This window comes from Bos javanicus, chromosome 9 (genome assembly GCF_032452875.1).
Source record: "Bos javanicus breed banteng chromosome 9, ARS-OSU_banteng_1.0, whole genome shotgun sequence".
NCBI lineage: Eukaryota > Metazoa > Chordata > Mammalia > Artiodactyla > Bovidae > Bos > Bos javanicus.
This window is the reverse complement of record NC_083876.1, coordinates 462482-487823: the sequence shown is the minus strand read 5'-3', so window position 1 is coordinate 487823 and position 25342 is coordinate 462482.

The following is a 25342-nucleotide window of genomic DNA, read 5'->3' as shown; positions in this document are numbered from 1 at the left end:
GAGAAGACGATGGCACCCCACTCCAGTACTCTTGCCTGGAAAATCCCATGGATGGAGGAGTCTGGTAGGCTGCAGTCTATTGGGTCACGAAGAGTCAGACATGACTGAAGTGACTTAGTAGCAGCAGGAGCAGCAGAGATCTCTTCAAGAAAATTAGAGATACTAAGGGAATATTCATGCAAAGATGAGCTCAATAAAGGACAGACATGGTATGGACCTAATAGAAGCAGAAGATATTAAGAACAGGTGGCAAGAATACACAGAAGAACTATACAAAAAAGATCTTAATGACCCAGATAACCACAATAGTGTGATCACTCATCTAGAGCCAGACATCCTGGAATGGGAAGAAAGTGGGCTTTGGGAAGCATCACTATGAACAAAGTGGAGGTGATGGAAATCCAGCTGAGCTATTTCAAATTGTAAAAGATGATGCTGTGAAAGTGCTGCACTCACTATGCCAGCAAATTTGGAAAACTCAACAGTGGCCACAGGACTGGAAAAGGTCAGTTTTCATTCCAATCCCAAAGACAGGCAATGCCAAAGAATGTTTAAACTACCACACAGTTGTTCTCATCTCACATGCTAGCAAAGTAATGCTCAAAATTCTCCAAGCCAGACTTCAACAGTATGTGAACCATCAACTTCCAGATGTTCAAGCCGGATTTAGTAAAGGCAGAGGAACCAGAGATCAAATTGCCAACATAAGTTGTATCATCAAAAAAGCAAGAGAATTCCAGAGAAACATCTACTTCTGCTTTATTGATTAGGCCAAAGCCTTTGACTGTGTGGATCACAACAAACTGTCAAAAGTTCTTAAAGAGATAGGCATACCAGACCACCTTACCTGCCTCCTGAGGAACCTGTATGCAGGTCAAGAAGCAAAAGTTAGAATCAGACATGGAACAACAGACTGGTTCAGAATTGGGGAAGGAGTACATGAAGGCTGTATATTACCACCCTGCTCATTTAATGAATATGCAGAGTACATCTTGTGTAATGCCAGGCTGGATGAAGCACAAGCTGGAATCATGATTGTAGGGAAAAATATCAATAACCGCAGATATGCAGATGCTACCACCTATATGGCAGTAAGGGAAGAGGAACTAAAGAGCCTCTTGATGATGGTGAAATAGGAGAATAAAAATGTTGGCTTAAAACTCAACATTAAAAAAAATGAAGATCATGGCATCTGGTCCCATCACTTCATGGTAAATAGGGAAACAATGGAAACAGTGACATACTTTATTTTTTTGGGCTCCAAAATCATTGTAGATGGTGACTGCAGCCCTGAAATTGAAAGACACTTTATTCCTTGGAAGAAAAGCTATGACAAACCTAGATAGCACATTAAAAAGAAGAGACATTACTTTGCTGACAAAGGTCCAGATAGTCAAAGCTATGGTTTTCCTAGTCGTCATGTATGGATGTGAGAGTTGGACCATACATAAAGCTGAGTGTCAAAGAATTCATGCTTTTGAATTTTGGTGCTGGAGAAGACTCTTGAGAGTCTCTTGAACTGCAAGGAGATCCAACCAGTCAATCCTAAAGGAAGTCAGTCCCTAATATTCATTGGAAGGACTGATGGTGAAGCTGAAGCTCCAATACTTTGGCCACCTGATGCAAAGAAATGACTCATTAGAAAAGACTCTGACGGTGGGAAAGATTGAAGGCAGGAGGAGAAGGGTGGTGAGATGGTTAGATGGTATCACTGACTCAATGTACAGGAGTTTGAGCAAGCTCTGGGAGTTGGTGATGGACAGGGAAGCCTTTCGTGATGCAGTCCATGGGGTTGCAGAGTCAGACACGAGTGAGAGACTAAACTGAACTGATTCAGTCATACAGAGCATATTTGTATATTGCTTCAGGGTCTCAAAATCTGCTTAAGTTCTTGCCAGTATACAGTCTTACACCCACTCCAAATCCAATCACTGGGGAAGGAGACCAGCATCTCCATGGTTGGTTAACATCTACTGTTACTCATCTTTTGGGTAGTGTGACAGAAATTCCAGGGAAATCAACATTCCTTACATAAATGTTTCTGCCCTGATTATTAAGCACAGAGCAAGGAAAGGGAGGATATTGCTCTGCAAGGAGTGGTAATCTTTCCACCCTTTGCCCAGCTGGTTCTAGAGGTCTCTCTTTTAATTACCACCTCTTCTAAGAGTCCTCTCCTGACCACATAACCTGACGTGGTTCCCCTGATTCTTAATTTAAAAATTTATTTCTATTTATCTTTGACTGTACTAGGTCTTCATTGCTGTGCAGACTTTTCTCTAGTTGCGGCAAGCAAGTCTACTCTCTAGCTGTGAAGTGAGGGCCTCTCATTGTGGTGGCTTCTCTTGTTTGGGAGCATGGCTATGCAGGTTTCAGTTGCTGCGGCACTTGGGCTCAGTAGTTGTGGCTCCCAGGCTCCAAGAGCACAGAATTGATAGTTGTGACACTCAGGCTTTGTTGCTCTATGGCATGTAAGATCCTCCTGGATTAGCGATCAAACTGGTGTCTCTTGCATTGGCAGGCAGATTCTTTTCCACTGAGCCACCAGGGAATTTTTGATCACAGAAAACTGCCCATAAATCTCAATAAATAATTATGCATTTTTGTTGTATTCATTTTGTTTATAATTTCAAGTATATGTTTAATATGAAATACAACATGCAATAGATTAAACATTAATATAATATCAATTAAAATTAATTAAAATAATATTTAATATACATATCAGATCAGATCAGATCAGTCGCTCAGTCATGTCCGACTCTTTGCGACCCCATGAATCGCACCACGCCAGGCCTCCCTGTCCATCACCAACTCCCGGAGTTCGCTGAGACTCACGTCCATCAAGTCAGTGATTCCATCCAGCCATCTCATCCTCTGTCGTCCCCTTCTCCTTCTGCCCCCAATCCCTACCAACATCAGAGTCTTTTCCAATGAGTCAACTCTTCGCACGAGGTGGCCAAAGTACTGGAGTTTCAGCTTTAGCATCATTCCTTCCTAAGAAATCCCAGGAAGTTATACATTAACTTTGTTGTCTGTCTCTTCTTTGCCCCTATCATATCAAGGATGCTACTCCTCTGGGGGAAAGAGCACTTTAATTGAACTTGTGATTTTTGAGTAAAATAAAAACACTACTCCATTATTAAGTGAAGTTGCTCAATTGTGTCCGACTCTTTGCGACCCCATGGACTGTAGCCTACCAGGCTCCTCCTTCCATGGGATTCTCCAGGCAAGAGGAGTACTGGAGTGGGTTGCCATTTCCTTCTCCAGGGGATCTTCCCAACCCAGGGATCGAACCCGGATCTCCCGCATTCCAGGCAGACGCTTTAACCTCTGAGCCACCAGGGAAGTCCCATTCCATTATTGGGAAGATACAATTAATGAGAAGCTTAACTGAGCTACACAAGATGATGTGCATATGCAGTGCTACGAATGATCTCAGCTGTTACATAAACCTCTGTGACGCACATGCACAAGTGCTGTAAATGGTCTCAGCTGCCACATAGTCATTATTTACAAAATGTGGGGTGAGAGCCGTGCCATTTTGCCATGAACATGCCATCTTGGCCAATTTGCTCTCTCCCCACAGTAGCCATCCCCTTCTCCAGGGGATCTTCTCCACCCAGGGATTGAATCCCAGTCTCCCATGATAAGATTGCTAAATGATGAGCTATTACAATTTGCCAGACATGTTTACTTAATTCTCACAACACCATAAATTAAGGATTCTTCTTCTTTCCATTTTCCAGACTTCAGCACCTCGTTTCCTGTCTATGGTATTATGGCTGCTTAGTGGTGGACCTGGGAGGGCTCTAGTTTTTCTTGTACTTTGTTCAGTTTTTACACAAATTCCCAAGGTTCTCTTCCATCAGAAGAGTACACATGCCCATGTATCAATGTGAACATTATTTTGATTCAGATGTTTAAAGGAAAATTCTGTGCATACACAGGGTGTGGACAGGTCACTAACTAATCAAGCAAACTAGAACTGATTTACCTTGGATGTCACAAGACAGATCCCAGAAACAATGTGTGAACAAAGCAAGGCACTTGCCTTTTTTACTTTAAAAAGAAAATTCTTAAAAGAATGTAAGATGTGGGAAAGAAATTCTAAAGATGTCATATTTAATGTGAATTTTTTGTTAAAGCACATGTTTTCAGTAGGGACTGACAATAAATTAATACACATATTAATGTAAACTAAGTGTAAACTCATGTAAGTACCAAAAGACTATTTGGTATACTGCTACTATATAGATTACTTTCTACATCAGGCTGCCAAACAATCTTATCAGTGTTACTCAGTCCAAAACAACCACTTTTCATGTGGGAAGAGTTTCATATAAAGTCCCTGATTAATTCCTGTTTTCCTTCATTTGCTGCCCAACCCCCCTCCGCCATTAAGTCTTGTAAGTGAGCAGTTATCTCATTATCAGACCAGTAGAAGTGGGGGAAAACTGCAAGGATACATTGCTCCACTGTTTTATGCTTTTTCAACCAACTTTAAACTGTTATTTTTGGAATGGGGATTTGGGTTTTGGTCATTTCTGCAGCAAACCTCTATTGGGTGCCTAATACTTGCCAGATTGTGTGGGTAAAAATCAGAGAACAAGACTGACCCTAGATCTGCTTTCATAGAGCTTTTATTCCAGTGAGAGCAGATAGAAAATAAACAAAATGTAGAGGTAAGCCACAAGGGGTGGGTGCTCTGTTGCCAAAGGCTAGAGGATGAGATACACTGATGGGGGTGAGAGTCAGGTCAGTTCAGTTGCTCAGTCGTGTCTGACTCTTTGCAATCCCATGAATCGCAGCACTCCAGGCCTCCCTGTCCATCACTAACTTCCGGAGTTCACCCAAACTCATGCCCATCGAGTCGGTGATGCCATCCAGCCATCTCATCCTCTGTCATCCCCTTCTCCTCCTGCTCCCAATCCCTTCCAGCATGAGAGTCTCTTCCAATGAGTCAACTCTTCGCAAGAGGTGGCCAAAGTATTGGAGTTTCAGCTTTAGCATCAGTTCTTCCAAAGAACACCCAGGGCTGATCTTTAGAATGTACTGGTTGGATATCCCTGCAGTCCAAGGGACTCTCAAGAGTTTTCTCCAATACCACAGTTCAAAAGCATAAATTCTTCAGTGCTCAGCTTTCTTCACAGTCCAACTCTCACATCCATACATGACTACTGGAAAAACCATAGCCTTGACTAGATGGACCCTTGTTGGCAAAGTAATGTCTCTGCTTTTTAATATGCTATCTAGGTTGGTCATAACTTTCCTTCCAAGGAGTAAGTGTCTTTTAATTTCATGGCTGCAAGCACCATCTGCAGTGATTTTGGAGCCCCCCCCCCAAAAAAAAATAAAGTCTGACACTCCACTGTTTCCCCATCTATTTGCCATGAAGAGATGGGACCAGATGCCATGATCTTAGTTTTCTGAATGTTGAGCACTAAGCCTACTTTTTCACTCTCCTCTTTCACTTTCATCAAGAGGCTTTTTAGTTCCTCTTCACTTTCTGCCATAAGGGTGATGTCATCTGCATATCTGAGGTTATTGATATTTCTCCCAGCAATCTTGATTCCAGCTTGTGCTTCTTTCAGCCCAGCATTTCTCATGATGTACTCTGCATAGAAGTTAAATTAGCAGGGTGACAATATACAGACTTGACGTTTTCCTTTTCCTATTTGAAACCAGTCTGTTTTTCCATGTCCAGTTCTAACTGCTGCTTCCTGACCTGCATATAGGTTTCTCAAGAGGCAGGTCAGGTGGTCTGGTATGCCCATCTCTTTCAGAATTTTCCACAGTTTATTGTGATCCACAAAGTCAAAGGCTTTGGCATAGTCAGTAAAGCAGAAATAGATGCTTTTCTGGAACTCTCTTGCTTTTTTGATGATCCAGTGGATGTTGGTAATTTAATCTTGGGCTCCTCTGTCTTTTCTAAAACCAGCTTGAACATCTGGAATTTCATGGTTCACATATTGCTGAAGCCTGGCTTGGAGAATTTTGAGCAATACTTTACTAGCATGTGAGATGAGTGCATTGTGCGGTAGTTTGAGCATTCTTTGGCATTGCCTTTCTTTGGGATTGAAATGAAAACTGACCTTTTCCAGTCCCGTGGCCACTGTTGAGTTTTCCAAACTTGCTGGCATAGTGAGTGCAGCACTTTCACAACATCATCTTCCAGGATTTGAAATAGCTCAACTGGAATTCCACTAGCTTTGTTCATAGTGATGCTTTCTAAGGCCCACTTGACTTCACATTGCAGGATGCCTGGCTCTAGAAGAGTGATCACACCATCATGATTATCTGGGTCATGAAGATCTTTTTTTGTACAGGTCTTCTGTGTATTCTTGCCATCTCTTCTTAATCTCTTCTGCTTCTGTTAGGTCCATACCATTTCTGTTCTTTATCGAGCTCCTCTTTGCATGAAATGTTCCCTTGGTATCTCTAATTTTCTTCAAGAGATCGCTAGTCTTTCCCATTCTGTTTTTTCCCTCTATTTCTTTGCGTTGATTGCTGAGGAAGGCTTTTTTATCTGTCGTTGCTATTCTTTGGAACTCTGCATTCAGATGCTTATATCTTTCCTTTTCTCCTTTGCTTTTCACTTCTCTTCTTTTCACAGCTATTTGTAAGGCCTCCCCAGACAGCCATTTTGCTTTTTTGCATTTCTTTCCATGGGGATGGTCTTAATCCCTGTTTCCTGTACAATGTCACAAACCTCCATCTATAGTTCATCAGGCACTCTATCTATCAGATCTAGTCCCTTAAACCTATTTCTCACTTCCACTGTATAATAAGGGATTTGATTTAGGTCATACCTGAATGGTATAGTGGTTTTCCCTACTTCCTTCAATTTAAGTGTGAATTTGGCAGTAAGGAGTTCATGGTCTGAGCCACAGTCAGCTCCCGGTTTTGTTTGTGCTGGCTGTATAGAGCTTCTCCATCTTTGGCTGCAAAGAATATAATCAGTCTGATTTTGGTGTTGACCATCTGGTGATGTCCATGTGTAGTCTTCTCTTGTGTTGTTGGAAGAGGGTGTTTGCTATGACCAGTGCGTTCTCTTGACAAAACTCTATTAGCCTTTGCCCTGCTTCATTCTGTATTCCAAGGCCAAATTTGCCTGTTACTCCAGGTGTTTCTTGACTTCCTACTTTTGCATTCCAGTCCCCTATAATGAAAAGGACATTTTTATTGGGTGTTAGTTCTAAAAGGTCTTGTAGGTCTTCATTGAACCGTTCAACTTCAGCTTCTTCAGCGTTACTGGTTGGGGCATAGACTTGGATTACTGTGATAATGAATGGTTTGCCTTGGAAACGAACAGAGATCATTCTGTCGTTTTTGAGATTGCATCCAAGTACTGCATTTCGGACTCTTTTGTTGACCATGATGCCTACTCTATTTCTTCTAAGGGATTCCTGCCTGCAGTAGTAGATATAATGGTCATCTGAGTTAAATTCACCCATTCCAGTCCACTTTCATTTGCTGATTCCTAGAATGTCGACGTTTACTCTTGCCATCTCCTGTTTGACCACTTCCAATTTGCCTTGATTCATGGACCTAACATTCCAAGTTCCTATGAAATATTGCTCTTTACAGCATTGGACCTTGCTTCTATCACCAGTCACATCTACAACTGGGTATTGTTTTTGCTTTGGCTCCATTCCTTCATTCTTTCTGGAGTTATTTCTCCACTGATCTCCAGTAGCATATTGGGCACCTACTGACCTGGGGAGTTCCTCTTTCAGTATCCTATCATTTTGCCTTTTTATACTGTTCATGGGGTTCTCAAGGCAAGAATACTGAAGTGGTTTGCCATTCCCTTCTCCAGTGGACCACATTCTGTCACACCTCTCCACCACGACCTGCCTGTCTTGGGTGGCCCCACAAGGCATGGCTTAGTTTCATTGAGTTAGACATGGCTGTGATCCGTGTGATTAGATTGACTAGTTTTCTGTTATTATGGTTTCAATGTGACTGCCCTCTGATGCCCTCTCGCAACACTTACCGTCTTACTTGGGTTTGTCTTACCTTGGACGTGGGGTATCTCTTCACGTCCAAGGTCAGGGGCAGCGGCTGTGAGGAGCTACCCCATGCCCGAGGTCAGGGGCTGTGGCCGAGAGGAGCAACCCCACGTCCAATGGGCGGTGGCTGTATGGGCTTAGGAGGACCGAGAGGAGTTACTCCACGTTCAAGGTCAGGAGGGGCAGCAGTGAGGAGATACCTCTCGTCCAAGGTAAGGAGCAACGGCTGCGCTTTGCTGGAGCAGCCGTGAAGAGATACCCCACTTCCAAGGTAAGAGAAACCCAAGTGAGGGAACTAACTAGGGCTAGCAAACCAGACTGTGGGATAGCTATCATGCGAAAAGCCCTAACCTAAAACACCATCAGGCCCACTCACAGAACAAAGTACTGAACAGAGCTAGCCTGCTGCAGACCATCCCCCTCTGGTGACAGGCAGCCAGAGCCAGAAGGGGGCAATCGCGGCTCCAGAGAGGCATTATAACTTCAAGCAGGCTTCTTTGCTAACTAAGACTTCTTGGGATTCTGGAAGGTCAACATCTGCCTGAGAAGGTGCACTGGTTGTACACCCAGACAACTGAGTGGCAGGGACTAGGGAGGCGATAAGTCTCAGTGACCGTGCTCACCAAACACCTGATCACCTGAGCTGCTCAGACCTGGGAAGGGCACAAAACGCAGGCCCAACTGAATCTGCACCTCTGAGGACTGCCTGAGTGCCTGAACCTGTGTGGCTTAGACCTGGGAGGTGCATGCAGCCCAGGGCTGGCATCGGATGGTTCCCAGTGGAACAACCTAGAGCCTGAGCAGTGTGGGCAGGGAGGGCACAGGCACCGTGAGTGGGTGCCATGCCCAGTGTGGCTGAGACACTGGGAGCACACGCCAGTGTTATTTGTTTGCAGCATCCCTCCCTCCCCATAGCACGACTGAACAAGTGTCCACCACCTCCCCCTTGTGTCAGGGTGGAAATTAGACACTGAAGAGACCAGCAAACAGAAGAAGCTAAAACAGAGGGAACCTCCTTGGACATGACAGGTGCAGTAGATTGAAACCCTGTAGTTAGTACTTACTGCATAGGAAAGGGCCTATAGATCTTGTGAAATATAAGCTGGATCAAGGAACTATCCAAAAATGAACTGACCCCACACTGTCCACAATACAAGAGAAAGTCCTAGATATATTTTTAATATTTTTACTATCATTCTTTATTTTTTTAATTAAAAAAATTTAAATCCTCTATTACTCCTTTAATTTTCATTTTTATAACCTACTATTACTTTGCAAAAAAAAAAAAAAAGAGAGACCTTATTTTTTAAAGCAAAGTTCAAATATATATTATAATTTTTTGACTCTGTGTTTTGTTTGTTTTTTTTTTCCTCCTTTTCTTTAATATTGCATTTTTGACAATCCAACCTCTACTCTAGATTTTTAATTTTTGCTTTTTGGTATTTTTTATCAATTTTGTACCTTTAAGAACCCAATCTGCAGTACCCATTTTTACTTGGGAGCAAGATTACTGGCTTGACTGCTCTCTTCCCCTTTGGACTCTCCTTTTTCTCCACCAGGTCGCCTCTGTCTCCTCCCTCCCCCTTCTCTTCTGTACCCAACTCTGTGAATCTCTTTATGTGTTCCAGTCGGTGGAGAACACTTAGGGAACTGATTACTGGCTGGATCTGTCTCTCTCCTTCTGATTCCCCCCTTTATTTTCCTGGCCACCTCTGTCTCCTTACTCCCTCTTCTCTTCTCTGTGTAACTCCGTGAACATCTCCGAGTGGTCCAGACTGTGGAGCACACATAAGGAAGTGATTAATGGCTAGCTTGCTCTCTCCTCTTTTGATTCCACCTCATCTCATTCGGGTCACCTTTATCTCCCTCCTCCCTCTTCTCTTCTCCATGTAACTCTGTGAACCTCTCTGGGTATCCCTCACTGTGGAGAAACTTTTAATCTTTAACCTAGATCTTTTATCAATGGTGCTGTGTAGATGGAGAACTCTTGAGTCTACTGTAAAAATAAGACTGAAAACCAGAAGCAGGAGGTGTAAGTCCAAATCCTGAGAACACTAAAGAACTCCTGACTCCAGGGAACATTAATCAACAGGAGCTCATCAAACGCCTCCATACCTACACTGAAACCAAGCACCACTCAAGGCCCAACAAGTTCCAGAGCAAGACATACCATGCAAATTCTCCAGCAACACAGGAAGCAGCCCTGAGCTTCAATATACAGGCTGCCCAAAGTCACTCCAAAGACATTGACATCTCATAACTCATTACTGGACACTTCACTGCACTCCAGAGAGAAGAAATCCAGCTCCACCCACCAGAACACTGACACAAGCTTCCCTAAGCAGGAAACCTTGACAAGCCACCCATACAACCCCACCCACAGTGAGGAAACTCCACAATAAAGAGAACTCCACAAACTGCCAGAATACAGAAAGGCCACCCCAAACACAGCAATATAAACAAGATGAAGAGACAGAGGAATACCCACCAGGTAAAGGAACAGGATAAATGCCCACCAAACCAAACAAAAGAGGAAGAGATAGGGAATCTACCTGATAAAGAATTCCAAATAATGATAGTGAAAATGATCCAAAGTCTTGAAATCAAAATGTAATCACAGATAAATAGCCTGGAGACTAGGATTGAGAAGATGCAAGAAATGTTTAACAAGGACCTAGAAGATAGAAAAAAGAGTTAATATATAACGAATAATGCAATAAATGAGATCAAAAGCACTCTGGAGGGAACAAATAGTAGAATAATGGAGGCAGAAGATAGGATTAGTGAGGTAATAGATAGAATTGCAGAAATAAATGAAACGGATAGAAAAAAAAAAAGAATTAAAAGAAATGAGAACAACCTCAGAGACCTCTGGGACAATGTTAAATGCCCCAACATTCGAATCATAGGAGTCCCAGAAGTAGACAAAAAGAAAGACCATGAGAAAGTACTTGAGGAGATAATAGTTGAAAACTTCCCTAAAATGGGGAAGGAAATAATCACCCAAGTCCAAGAAATCCAGAGAGTCCCAAACAGGATAAACCCAAGGCGAAACACCCCAAGACACATATTAATCAAATTAACAAAGATCAAACCTAAAGAACAAATATTAAAAGCAGGAAGGGAAAAACAACAAATAACACACAAGGGGATTCCCATAAGGAAAACAGTGGATCTTTCAATAGAAACTCTTCAGTCCAGAAGGGAATGGCAGGACATACATGAAGTGATCAAGGAAAATAACCTACAGCCTAGATTACTATACCCAGGAAAGATGTCATTCAAATATGAAGGATAAATCAAAAGCTTTACAGACAAGTAAAAGCTGAGAGAATTCAGCACCACCAAACCAGCTCTCCAACAAATGCTAAAGGAGATTCTCTAGACAGGAAACAATAAGTGTGTATAAACTCGAACCCAAAACAATAAAGTAAATGGCAACAGGATCATACTTATCAATAATTATCTTACATAAATGGGTTGAATGCCCCAACCAAAAGACAAAGACTGGCTGAATGGATACAAAAACCAGACCCCTATATATGTTGTCTACAAGAGACCCACCTCAAAACAGGGGACACATACAGACTGAAAGTGAAGGGCGTGAAAAAGATATTCCACGCTAATAGAGACCAAAAGAAAGCAGGAGTAGCAATACTGATATCAGATAAAATAAACTTTAAAACAAAGGCTGTGAAAAGAGACAAAGAAGGACATTACATAATGATGAAAAAGGATCAATGCAAGAAGAAGATATAGCAATTATAAATATATATGCATCCAAGTTAGGATCACTGCAATATGTAAGACAAATGCTAACACGTATGAAAGGGGAAATTAACAATAACACAATAATAGTGGGAGACTTTAATACCTCACTCACACCTATGGATAGATCAACTAAACCGAAAATTAACAAGGAAACACAAACTTTAAATGATACAATAGACCAGTTAGACCTAATTGATATCTATAGGACATTTCACCCCAAAACAATGAATTTCACCATTTTCTCAAGCACACACAGAACCTTCTCCAGGATAGATCACATCCTGGGCCATAAATCTAGCCTTGGTAAATTCAAAAAAACTGAAATAATTCCAAGCATCTTTTCTGACCACAATGCAGTAAGATTAGATCTCAATTACAGGAGAAAAACTATTAAAAATTCCAATATATGGAGGCTGAACAACACGCTGCTGAATAACCAATAAATCACAGAAGAAATAAAAAAAGAAATCAAAATATGCATAGAAATGAATGAAAATGAAAACACAACAACCCAAAACCTATGGGACACTGTAAAAGCAGTGCTAAGGGGAAGGTTCATAGCAATATAGGCATACCTTAAGAAACAAGAAAAAAGTCAAATAAATAACGCTACACCTAAAGCAACTAGAGAAGGAACAAATGAAGAACCCCAGGGTTACTAGAAGGAAAGAAATCTTAAAAATTAGGGCAGAAATAAATGCAAAAAAAACAAAAGAGACCATAGCTAAAGTCAACAAAGCCAAAAACTGGTTCTTTGAGAGGATAAATAAAATTGACAAACCATTAGCCAGACTCATCAAGAAACAATTTGGGAGAATGGCAATGAAACATGTAAAATATCATGTAGGAAACGAGTTGCCAGTCCAGGTTCGATGCATGATGCTGGATGCTTGGGGCTGGTGCACTGGGACGGCCCAGAGGGATGGTATGGGGAGGGAGGAGGGAGGAGGGTTCGGGATGGGGAACACATGTATACCTGTGGCGGATTCACTTTGATATTTGGCAAAACTAATACAATTATGTAAAGTTTAAAAATAAAATAAAATTAGAGAAAAAAAAAAGAAACAAAGGGAGAAAAATCAAATCAATAAAATCAGAAATGAAAATGGAGAGATCACAACAGACCACAAAGAAATACAAAGGATCATAAGAAGCTACTATCAGCAATTATATGCCAATAAAATGGACAACTTGGAAGAAATAGACAAATTCTTAGAAAAGTACAACTTTCCAAAAACTGAACCAGGAAGAAATAGAAAATCTTATCAGACCCATCACAAGCACATAAATTGAAACTGTAATCAGAAATCTTCCAGCAAACAAAATCCCAGGTCCAGCCGGCTTCATGCCAGCTCCAGCAGCCAGGGATTCAACCTGAAGGGGTGGGCGGTGTCGGTGAGAAACTGAGGCAGCCTCTCATTTTTCTTGGACTGCCTGTTTATTTCAAGCTTATGATTCTCTTTTATACTTTTACAAAAGCATTAGGTCAGAGGTTTGATATTTTTAGTTCCCACTGACCCAGATTTATTTTTCTCAAAAAATCATTCTTGCCCCTCAAAAGAAGTTCCTTCCTCAGCGATTCTCTTATCTACTTTTTCTCATGTGTTCTTGTGAATACACTGTAGCTCATGCTAATGTCTGGGCTGCATACCACATTCCTCAGTTTATTTCTTATCTTTCTAAGTCCTGTTTTCCCCTAATATCCTAAGCTCACTATTTCTTAGAAAGGGTTTCTAGTTAATAATATCTCTAAAGTCCCTAATTTCTATACGCTGTAGTAGAATATGCTAACATTACAGCAATCCTTAAATCTTTAGCTTCTAACTATTTTAATTATTCCTAAGTCCTAAATTCAGCAAACTCCTTTGCCATAAAAACTTTTCTCACAAATGGGCTCCAGATAGCAATCCCTCCCATGGTCTCAAGCTGCAGCCTGCATGCTCACCCTGGAACAGTCTTTTGTAAAAGTCCTTGAACAAATGTCAATGATTAACTTTATGAATTATTCTCTGAGTACAGCTGCAGAAGGCTTTATGCCTTCTCATGCTCCTCTCAAAAACAATAAGCACCTTAATATTTTCTTCAGTCAACTCAGCTGAGGAAAGGAAAAAACAAGTCAGAATCACAAAGCCTAACTCCTTCATTCCAGGTCCGTGCCTACGGAACAAAGGGAGGGGGTTTAGGGCTGTGCTTCCATTTTGTCAGTAATGCCTAACGTGGCTCCAGACAGCTTCACAGCTGAATTTTACCAAAAATTTAGAGAAGAGATAACACCTATCCTACTCAAACTCTTCCAGAAAATTACAGAGGAAGGTAAACTTCCAAACTCATTCTATGAGGCCACCATCACCCTAATACCAAAACCTGACAAAGATGCCACAAACAAACAAACAAACAAAAAACTACAGGCCAATATCACTGATGAACATAGATGCAAAAATCCTTAACAAAATTCTAGCAATCAGAATCCAACAACACATTAAAAAGATCATACACCATGGCAAGGGGGCTTTATCCCAGGGATGCAAGGATTCTTCAATATCCACAAATCAATCAATGTAATTGATTAACAAATTAACCACATTAACAAATTGAAAAATAAAAGACATATGATTATCTCAATAGATGAAGAGAAAACCTTTGACAAAATTCAACATCCATTTATGATAAAAACTCTCCAGAAAGCAGGAATAGAAGGAACATACCTCGACATAATAAAAGCTATATATGACAAACCCACAGCAAACATTATCCTCAATGGTGAAAATTGAAAGCATTTCCCCTAAAGTCAGGAACAGGACAAGGGTGCCCACTTTCACCACCACTATTCAACATAGTTTTGGAAGTTTTGGCCTCAGCAATCAGAGCAGAAAAAGAAATAAAAGGAATCCAAATTGGAAAAGAAGAAGTAAAACTCTCACTATTTGCAAATGACATGATCCTCTACATAGAAAACCCTAAAGACTCCGCCAGAAAATTACTAGAGCTAATCAGTGAATATAGAAAAGTTGCAGGATGTAAAATCAACATAGAGAAATCCCTTGCATTCCTGTACACTAATAATGAGAAAATAGAGAAATTGCAGAAACAATTCCATTCACCATTGCAACGAAAAGAATAAAATACTTAGGAATATATCTACCTAAAGAAACAAAAGACATATATATATATATATATATATATATATATATATATATATATAAAACACTGGTGAAAGAAATCAAAGAGGACCCTAATAGATGAAGAAATATACCATGTTCATGGATTGGAAGAATCAATATAGTGAAAATGAGTATACTACCCAAAGCAATCTATAGATTCAATGCAATCCCTATCAAGCTACCAACTGTATTTTTCACAGGCCTAGAACAAATAATTTCACAATTTGTATGGAAATACAAAAAAACCTCGAATAGCCAAAGCAATCTTGAGAAAGAAGAATGGAACTGGAGGAATCAACCTGCCTGACTTCAGGATCTACTACAAAGCCACAGTCATCAAGACACTGTGGAACTGGCACAAAGACAGAAATGTAGATCAATGGAACAAAATAGGAAGCCCAGAGATAAACCCACACACCTATGGACATCTTAGGAGGCAAGAATATACAATGGATTAGAGACAATCTCTTTAATAAGTGGTGCTGGGAAAACTGGTCAACCACCTGTAAAAGAATAAAACTAGAACACTTTCTAACACCATACACAAAAATAAACTCAAAATAGATTACAGATCTAAATGTAAGACCGGAAACTATAAAACTCCTAGAGGAGAATATAGGCAAAACACTCTCCAATATAAATCACAGCAGGATCCTCTATAACCCACCTCCCAGAATATTGGAAATAAAAGCAAAAATAAACAAATGGCACCTAATTAAACTTAAAAGCTTCTGCACAACAAAGGAAACTATAAGCAAGGTGAAAAGACAGCCTTCAGAATGGAAGAAAATAAAAGCAAATGAAGCAACTGACAAAGAACTAATCTCAAAAATATACAAACAACTCCTGCAGCTCAATTCCAGAAAAATAAACGACCCAATCAAAAAATGGGCCAAAGAACTAAACAGACATTTCTCTGAAGAAGACATACAGATGGCTAACAAACACATGAAAATATGCTCAACATCACTCATTATCAGAGAAATGCAAATCAAAACCACAATGAGGTACCATTTCACGCTAGTCAGAAGGGCTGCTATCCAAAAGTCTACAAGCAATAAATGCTGGGGAGGGTGTGGAGAAAAAAGGGGACCTTCTTACACTGTTGGTGGGGATGCAAACTAGTACAGCCACTATGGAGAACAGTGTAGAGATTCCTTAAAAAACTGGAAATAGAACTGCCTTATGACCCAGCAATCCCACTGTTGGGCATACACACCAATGAAACCAGAATGGAAAGAGACACATGCACCCAAATGTCCATCACAGCACTGTTTATAATAGCCAGGACATGGAAGCAACCTAGATATCTGTACATCAGCAGAGGTATGGATAGGAAAGCTGTGGCACATATACATAATGGAGTATTACTCAGCCATTAAAAAGAATATATTTGAATCAGTTCTAATGAGGTAGATGAAACTGGAGCCTATTATACAGAGTGAAGTAAGCCAGAAAGAAAAACACCAATACAGTATAATAATGCATATATATGGAATTTAGAAAGATGGTAATGATAACCCTGTATGCGAGACAGCAAAATAGACACTGATATATAGAACAGTCTTTTTGACTCTGTGGGAAAGAGAGGGAGAAAGAGAGGGAGAGGGAGAGGGAGAAGGAGAGGGTGAGGGTGAGGGTGAGGGTGGGATGATTTGGGAGAATGGCATTGAAACATGTATAATATCATATATGAAAGGAATCGCCAGTCTAGGTTTGATACATGATACAGGATGCTTGGGGCTGGTGCACTGGGATGATCCAGAGGGATGGTACAGGGATGGAGGTGGGGGGGCGGGTCAGGATGGGGAACACGTGTACACCTGTGGCAGATTCATGTTTATATATGGCAAAACCAATACATATTGTACAGTAAAAAAAAAAAAAAAAAGAAGAGGTGGCAAGAATACACAGGAGAACTGTACCAAAAATATCTTCATGACCAAGATAGTCACGATGGTGTGATCACTCACCTAGAGCCAGACATCCTGGAATGTGAAGTCAAGTGGGCCTTAGACAGCATCACTACAAACAAAGCTAGTGGAGGTGATGGAATTCCAGTTGTGCTATTTCAAATCCTGAAAGATGATGCTGTGAATGTGCTGCACTCACTATGCCAGCAAATTTGGAAAACTCAGCAGTGACCACAGGACTGGAAAAGGTCAGTTTTCATTCCAGTTCCAAAGAAAGGCAATGCCAAAGAATGCTCAAACTACTGCACAATTGCACTCCTCTCACACACTAGTAAAATAATGCTCAAAATTCTCCAAGCCAGGCTTCAGCAATACATGAACCATGAACTTCCAGATGTTCAAGCTGGTTTTAGAAAAGGCAGAGGAACAAGATATTAAATTACCAAAATCTGCTGGATCATGGAAAAAGCAAGAGAGTTCCAGAAAAGCATCTATTTCTGCTTTATTGACTATGCCAAAGCCTTTGACTTTGTGGATCACAATAAACTGTGGAAAATTCTTCAAGAGATGGGAATACCAGACCACCTGACCTGCCTCTTGAGAAACTTATATGTGGGTCAGGAAGCAACAGTTATTACTGGGCATGGAACAACAGACTGGTTCCAAATAGGAAAAGGAGTACATCAAGGCTGTATATTGTCACCCTGCTTATTTAACTTCTATGCAGAGTACATCATGAGAAACACTGGGCTGGGAGAAACACTGGGCTGGAAGAAGCACAAGCTGGAATCAGGATTGCCGGGAGAAATATCAATAACCTCAGGTATGCAAATGACACCACCCTTCTGGCAGAAAGTGAAGTGGAACTAAAAAGCATCTTGATGAAAGTGAAAGAGGAGAATGAAAAAGACGGCTTAAAGCTCGACATTTAGAAAACGAAGATCGTGGCATCTGGTCCCATCACTTCATGGGAAATAGATGGGGAAACAGTGGAAACAGTTACTGACTTTATTTTTGGGGGCTCCAAAATCACTGCAGATGGTGACTGCAGCCTTGAAATTAAGATGCTTACTCCTTGGAAGGAAAATTGTGACCAAACTAGATAGCATATTCAAAAGCAGAGACATTACTTTGCCAACAAAGTCTGTGTAGTCAAGGCTATGGTTTTTCAAGTAGTCATGTATGGATGTGAGAGTTGGACTGTGAAGAAAGCTGAGTGCCGAAGAATTGATGCTTTTGAACTGTGGTGTTGGAGAAGACTCTTGAGAGTCCCTTGGACTGCAAGGAGATGCAACCAGTCCATTCTGAAGGAGATCAGCCCTGGCATTTCTTTGGAAGGAATGGTTCTAAAGCTGAAACTCCAGTATTTTGGCCATGTCATACGAAGAGTTGACTCATTGGAAAAGACTCTGATGCTGGGAGGGATTGGGGGCAGGAGGAGAAGGGGACAAAAGAGGATGAGATGGCTGGATGGCCTCACTGACACAATGGACATGAGTGTGAGTGAACTCCAGGAGTTGGTGATGGACAGGGAGGCCTGGCGTGCTGCAATTCATGGGGTCACAGAGTTGGACATGAATGAGCAACTGAACTGAATTGAACTGTGGCCAGTCCAAGACTTCCTTTATGGTAAAATGGGTACCTTGATGACTGTGTATAATCAGAGGAGGGCCAGGCAAACAGCAGACCTGTAACTGTATCTACAGCTGTCAGAGCAAAGCTGGCATTCTCTGATATTGGCAGAGGCTGTACAGAGTCCACTTTCCAGTGGGTCAAAGAAACGCTTCCCCTTACACCACTTGTCCATCAGTGCTTGCCAGCCTGTGGGAATGGAGAGCCTCCTGGGAACATGTGGAGCAATCATGGCAGGCATCTGTTATTTCCCTCCAAGAAACGGGAATATCTCATCCTTTGGCAACTGCCCACATAGTTTTCTTCCCTGCATGATGCAGACATGGTGTAGCCAAGTTGCTACCTCTCCACCCATAGGACATGTGCTAACTTGTCAGCCTCCTCAATCTCTGGGCTTGCCATAAGCAGGTGCCCAGTTACGTGTATCACTGTTATGTCCTTTTCCTGTCCTAAGTCCCATAGATCTTGCCACGTGGCTTGTTCTCACAGGGTCTGTTGCCTATTAGCCATTGCTGTGTCTTTAAGGTAGTAACATAAGGTTAGGCCTTTATGAACTGGCCAACTATCTGAACAGATGGTAAGGGATGCTGCCTCATTTTTGACCACCATCCAGACAGCATATAACTCAGCCCACTGGCTGCTTTGACTAACTCCAGAATTAAACCATATAGTGTCTGTGGTAGACTGCATGGCAAGAGCAGTCCAGGAGGAAGCCTGCCCCAGCTGGACCCATCAGTATACCAAACCTGGGCATCTACTGGGGCTTTACCTTCCTTAAACAGCGAGGGTTCTGGCCTCATCATCGGAGTGTCTCCCAATATGTCCACTGTAAATGTCACCGGTCCTAATATATTAGGTCCTAAAATATTATTAGCTGTTAACTCTTGAAACAATGGCCTGTCAGATAGAGAATTCCTTTGTTCTAAGTATGCCCCTGACTTAGCCTAAGTTGGGGTTTGTGCCACTCCTGTCTTGGGAGCAGACACCCAAGACCACAGCAAGCCCACTATAGGATGTGTTGTCTTGACAAGCACCAGGGCCTGCCCTATGATCACCTCTGTGGCAGTAAAGTGTCATACACAGCTGCCAATTTCTTCTCCACCAACGAGTATCTCATTTCTGCCCACTTCTTAATTGGGACCAAAATCCCAAAGGAGCACCTAGCCGCTCTTGTCATTGCCACAAGCCCCACCCAAACCATTCCTGGGTAATGAGTAATGAAGTTGCTCAGTAGCATACACTTTGTAATCCTGTGGACTGTAGCCTACCAGGTTCTGCCACCCATAGAATTTTCCAGGCAAGAGTACTGGAATGAGTGTCATTTCCATCTCCAAGGGATCTTCCTGACCTGGGGATGGAACCCAGGTCTCCCACATTGCAGGCAGATGCTTTACCCTCTGAGCCACAATGTATATATCTAATTCAAATGTTTTGTGGGATTCACAGCCTGCAGTGCCTGGGTCTGTTGAACTGCTTGTTTGATGGCTCAGAACACATGTTACACAGTATCTGACCAGTCCCAAGTTACCCCCCCTTTTTTTTTAACAAGCATAAGGGACATGCCATTTGGGCTAGGTGAGGTATGAACGTCCTCTATAGGTTTGAAACTGAGTCACCATTGTAGGCAGTGGGAACATTTGTCTTTTATCAGCCATCATAACTTTTCTTTTGGTTTAACTTTTGTTTTAAACTTTAAACGTTTGTTTAAAGTTTGGTATAACTTTTGTCTTACCTGACCAGACAATTTCCAAGAATTTGACGGACAATCTAGGCCCTTGGATTTTTGTGGTGTTTATCACCCATCCACATGATTTCAAATGTGTTATAAGCCTGGGTGTACATTGTTCTAAATCTGTAAGAAACCGGAAGTTAGTAACACATCATTAATATAATGAAACAATTTCACTGATGTAGGGCCGTTTCATTTTTCCAAATCTCCAGTAACCAGCCTGTGACATATTGGGCTATGTAAATATCTTTGGGGAAGGACCTGTTATGTCTGCTAATGCCCTTCCTAAGTGAATGCAAATGGATCTTGACTCTCAGCAGCTAAAGCTGCTGAAAGTGTTAGTCGCTCAGTCATGTCTGACTCTGTGATCCCATGGACTGTAGCCTGTTAGGCTCCTCTTTCCATGGGTTCTCCAGGCAAGAATACTGGAGAAGGTTGCCATTCCTTTCTCCAGGGGATCTTCCCAACCCAGGGATCGAATCCAGGTCTCCTGCATTGCAGGCATATACTTTACTATCTCTTTATTACCATCATGGAGAAAAAGGCATTAGCTAAATCCACCACAGTGGTAAGTGCCCAAGGCTGTGGTTAACTGGTTCATCAAATTGTAGATTGATGGCATGGCAGCACACATACGTGCCACCATTTTATTTAGTTCCTTGTTATCCACAGTCATTTGCCATGAGCCATCAGGTTTCCAGATGGGCCACACAGGGGAGTTGAATGGGCTCTGTGCAGGGCATACAATGTCTATTTTTGTCAGCTTGGCAATGGTGGCACTTATTTTTTGTAGTCACCTGGTAGATGATATTGTCTCACATTTACTGCCCTCTGGAGTGTTGGCAACACCCTTGGGGGATGCTTTGTATATCCCTTCATGACTGTCTTTATTATACACACTCGAAGACAAAATTTCCTCACAGAGGTCTGTAACATGAGGCCTTGTAAGACATCTATCTCTAAAATATATTCTGGAGTTGGGAACACCTACATAGTGTATACTCACATGGGAAGCCATCTGATTTCCAACAGTAAGGACATAGGCTTTACTTCCATAGTTTGGCCACATTAGCCATCAGTATATACACTGGGACCAGGAAAAAAAATTTTTTTTTTGGTTTGTCATATATCAGGCTGCATTCAGCACTGGTGTCTACCAGGGCCATAATTCTTTGTACATTGGTGCGTGACCAGTGAATTATAAGTTCTTCACGGAGCCTCTGGTCCCTGCTTGGACTCTCTGGGTAGGCACCTTGGCCTGACCCCTATTCAAAGCAAAAATAGGGCATCAGCAGAAATATCTTCAGTTGGCATAAAGTCCTCTAGCTGAACTGTCTATATTTTCATATTTGGTAAACTGCTTTTCCAATTTCAATTGCTTCCACAGCTCTAGGAGTACAGCATTAGGTTGCTCATCAATTTTATTTTTGTCAAGTCCCATTGCTAGCAAGGCAGTCCACATTTGTATCCATGTTACCTGGGTGGGGCCTTTACTGGCTTGGTTTCCCATGGGGGCCTTCACAACCCTAATGCTTTTGGCCTGCCACCACCCTTCAGTGTCTCCCAAGCTAGCCATCATCGAGGTCACCTCATAGATAGGGCATCCCACATAGGGTGTAAGTATAGCAGGTAGAGATTCAAAATAGGTGGACAGAGTGCTATTCAAAATGGTGTTTCACATACCGCCAGTGAAATGTTCCTCGTCAGGGCTCCAGGTGTTCACGTTAAACACCACCTGTCTCATGTCTAATTCTATCAACACATGGGTCAACTCAGCATTGATATGCCACTTACTAACAGTACCTGGGAGCTCTCCTGTGTTAGTCCACATGGTGTGGATGGCAGCATTGATCTACTCTAGGAGGCTGTGTGTTTGGTTAGGTGCATCCTGCATAAGTCACCTAGCATTCTGCAATTTTTGTTTCAATGAGCAGTGCGTGGTTAGGGATGCCAGCTGTTCTACCTCATTCCCCAGAACAAAGGACGCCATCTACCCCTGTGTCTCAAAGTCACAACATCCATGTTGTCAAGGGTTCTCCAAGCCTGTGTTGAAACCATAGCCCCAAATTACCAATTCTGCCTGAGTATATGTCTTATATGTCATAAACTCAGTCATACTGGGGGTCTCTTCTGTGTATTCTTGCCACCTCTTCTTAATATCTTCTGCTTCTGTTAGGTCCATACCATTTCTGTCCTTTATTGAGCCCATCTTTGCATGAAATGTTCCCTTGGTATCTCTAATTTTCTTGAATAGATCTCTAGTCTTTCCCATTCTATTGTTTTCCTCTATTTCTTTGCATTGATCGCTGAGGAAGGCTTTCTTATCTCTCCTTGCTATTCTTTGGAACTCTGCATTCAAATGGGTATATTTTTCCTTTCCTCCTTTGCTTTTCGCTTCTCTTCTTTTCACAGCTATTTGTAAGGCCTCCTCAGACAGCCATTTTGCTTTTTCGCATTTCTTTTTCTTGGGGATGGTCTTGATTCCTGTATCCTCTACAATGTCACTAACCTCCATCCATAATTCATCAGGCACTCTGTCTATCAGATGTAGTCCCTTAAATCTATTTCTCATTTCCACTGTATAGTCATAACGGATTTGATTTAGGTCATACCTGAATGATCTAGTGGTTTTCTCCACTTTCTTCAATTTCAGTCTGAATTTGGCAATAAGGAGTTCATGATCTGAGCCACAGTCGGCTCCCAGTTTTGTTTTTGCTGACTGTATAGAGATTCTCCATCTTTGGCTGCAAAGAATATAATTAACCTGATTTCGGTTTTCACCATCTGGTGATGTACATGTGTAGAGTCTTCTCTTGTGTTGTTGGAAGAGGGTGTTTGCTATGACCAGTGCATTCTCTTGGCAGAACTCTATTAGCCTTTGCCCTGCTTCATTCCATATTCCAAGGCCAAATTTGTCTGTTACTCCAGGTGTCTCTTGACTTTCTACTTTTGCATTCCAGTCCCCTATAATGAAAAGGACATCTTTATTGGGTGTTAGTTCTAGAAGGTCTTGTAGGTCTTCATAGAACTGTTCAACTTCAGCTTCTTCAGTGTTACTGGTCGGGGCATAGACTTGGATTACCGTGATATTGAATGGTTTGCCTTGGAAACGAACAGAGATCATTCTGTTGTTTTTGAGATTGCATCCAAGTACTGCATTTTGGACTCTTCTGTTGACCATGATGGCTACTCCATTTCTTCTAAGGGATTCCTGCCCACAGTAGTAGATCTGAGTTAAATTCACCCATTCCAGTCCATCTTAGTTCACTGATTCCTAGAATTTTGATGTTCACTCTTGTCATCTCCTGTTTGACCACTTCCAATTTGCCTTGATTCATGGGCCTAACATTCCAGGTTCCTATGCAATATTGCTCTTTACAGCATCTAACCCTGCTTCCATCACCAGTCCCATTCACAACTCGGTACTGTTTTTGCTTTGGGAGTTATTTCTTCCGTGATCTCCAGTAGCATATTGGGCACCTACTGACCTGGGGATTTCATCTTTCAGTGTCCTATCTTTTTGCCTTTTCACACTGTTCATGGGATTCTCAAGGCAAGAATACTTAAGTGGTTTGCCATTCCCTTCTCCAGTAGACTACATTCTGTCAGACCTCTCCACCATGACCTGGCCGTCTTGGGTGGCCCCACAAGGCATGGCTTAGTTTCATTGAATTAGACAAGGCTGTGGTCTGTGTGATCAGATTGGCTAGTTGTCTGTGATTGTAGTTTCAGTCTGTCTGCCCTATGATCCCCTCTCTCAGTGCCTACCATCTTACTTGGGTTTCTCTTACCTTGGATGTGGGGCCTCTCTTCACAGCTGCTCCAGAAAAGCCCAGCCGCTTCTCCTTACTTAGAAGCAGGGCAGCTCCCCTCAGCCACCACTGAGATGTCCCCCCTGGGCCATAGGCTTCTCATGTTTTTTTTTGTTGTTGTTGTTGTACAATGGGTCTCACTGACAAGCAAGGACCCGTGGGTTCCTCATCTTTTATTACCTCATAGTCCAAGGTGACACATTCTACAAGACCATGCAGCTTTTGTTCCAGCATCTGAACCAGTTGCTATAGTTCCTCTGCTTGTCTCTTTAGTTTGCACACTTGCAGAGCATCATGGAGAACACTTTCCATATTCACCTTCAAGGCCACCAATAAAATCCACCCCATGGTGTCAGTGACAGTACATGCTGCTTTGTCCAGCAAATGAGAGCTTACCACCTGTAATACCTTTTCAGTACTATATGGTGACCCATTCTCTGCCGCCCAGAGTTCCACCAGCGCCCATGCCAAGAGGACCACAGCCATCAGGTACTCATGCTCTGTGATGGCCACTGGCTTCCTCCTTCCATTGGAGCCACGAACTCCCCTACCTGCTGGGTATTCTGCTGACTACACCAGTTGTCTTGCTTCTTGTGTTGTGAACTGAACCCAGGGTAGATAAGGCGTGACTGGGGAAGTTGGAAGAACACTCAAGGAGCCATGGGGGCTGCAGACATGTTTATTCTCTCTGGGAAACAGCAGCTGGGAGTACTCAAGTAGGAATGGTATACTAAGACAGAACAAAAGTGACTCATGGCCAGGCAGGTACAATGTGATGCATATGCACAGTGCTACAGCTGTTACATAACCATACAAGGTCAGCAATATCATTGTTTACAGAACACAAGGTGAGGGGGCATGAGAAAGTGGGACAGGATAGCCTGACTGATGCCATGCTGTCAGTTATTTTCTTCACAGAGGTTGAAAGCCCTGAGGACACTCAGGGGACTAATGTGGCATAGCAACCCAAACCATAGGAACACCAGAGAGACAAAAAAAGAAAAACAAAGATCTTTCTGTGGGAAGGCTCTAATGCCACACTGTAACCCCTGGTGTGGTCACAGAGCAAAGAATCATGCCCTAGCGAATACCAAAGGAGAGAAAACCTGCCTCCCTGGAGGCAGAGAGGCAGGTGCATGACAGCCAGAGGCAGAAGGCAAGGGTCTGCTCCAAACTTGCCACAGAGACTGCATCTGCCACCAAGCTGTGAGAAGGCTGCCTTTTCACTAAGCCTGGTATTCTGGATGGTTCATATCTGCCAGGAGTGTCACAGATTGATAGTAGCCACCCTGAGGAGATGCATGGCCCACCT